The sequence below is a fragment of the Arachis duranensis genome, chromosome 5 (assembly GCF_000817695.3).
Source record: "Arachis duranensis cultivar V14167 chromosome 5, aradu.V14167.gnm2.J7QH, whole genome shotgun sequence".
Taxonomy (NCBI): domain Eukaryota; kingdom Viridiplantae; phylum Streptophyta; class Magnoliopsida; order Fabales; family Fabaceae; genus Arachis; species Arachis duranensis.
In genome coordinates, this window is record NC_029776.3 from 75,033,344 (window position 1) to 75,034,732 (window position 1,389).

The window sequence follows — 1,389 nt, forward strand, 5'->3', positions numbered from 1 at the left end:
CAAGCAATTTATCTTCTGTTAAATACAACCCACTCAACCAAAACTTGATTCGCTTGACTAAATCAACCACTAAACTAAAATTGCTCAATCCTTCAATCCCTGTGGGATCGACCTCACTCATGTGAGTTATTATTACTTGATGCGACCCGGTACACTTGCCGATGAGTTTTGTGTTGGATCGTTTTCCACACATCAAGTTTTTGGCGCCGTTGCCGGGGATTGAAATAGATTGACAATGATTAAGTGAAGTGGATGTCTAGATTAAGCACTTTTTCTTTTCTGTTATTTTAATTCTTACTAACACACTAACTGTTTGAGAAATTGTCTCTACCAATTCACTAACAGTTTATTTCGACTAACTGCACTTGATTTTCAAGCGTGCCGCTGATTGTTCCTTCTGTTTGTTCGCATACCACAGGAAATCAAGTTTCTACAAACAAGGAGTATCATGACATGAAGCCACCACTCATTACACTCATCAAGAACAATTGTTCCTATGATGGAAATCTATTGGAAGATCCTCAGCAGCACATATCTACTTTCCTGAGAACTTGTAATGCGGTCAAAAACGATGGTCCATATCATGACACTTACAAGATTCTGTTATTCCCTTTCTCATTAAAGGGTGAAACTGCACAATGGTTTGAAACTTTTCCCCAAGGAAGTATTACTAGTTGGGATGATTTGGTCACCAAATTTCTGGCTAAATTCACTTCATCCAGACAGATCATCCAGCTGAAAGAAGAAGAACATCTATTCACACAAGGGGACGAAGAACCACTCTTCAAGGCTTGGGAGAGATATAAGAAAGCAACTGATAAAGTGGGCTTCCGAGCTTTCTATGAAGGATTGACCCCAGAAACAAGAAAAGCAGTGGACTACTTCTCAGATGGCCTACTCAAAGCAACAACAACTGCCCAAGGAATTGCAGACTTCAATGACAAAGGAGTCAACAACCAACATCCATTTGAGAAACCACAGAATGCAATCTCAGAAAAAGAAGTGACAAATATTGAAGGGGTGAATGCGTTCAAGGACCTAAACAGACAAATGCACCATCAACCACAGCAAAACATGGAGTTGTCTGCAGCAGTGAATGCCAAATTTCCACCATGGAGACCTCATTCTTATCTGAGAATGAGGGAGTCTCAACATCAAGAACAAGGAAGTTTCCACCAGGGCAACTCCATGACCATAAATAATCAACATCCCCCACCCACTAATAACACTCAAAGCCAATACTCACAACACAGACACTTCCAGACTCATCTCAACTGGAGAAGAAACGAGTACCAAAATCACAAACCAAGGGACTTCAATTATAACAACCCCAACTTCACAAACCAACAAAAACACCATTACAGCAATAACAACCACTACATGCCACCA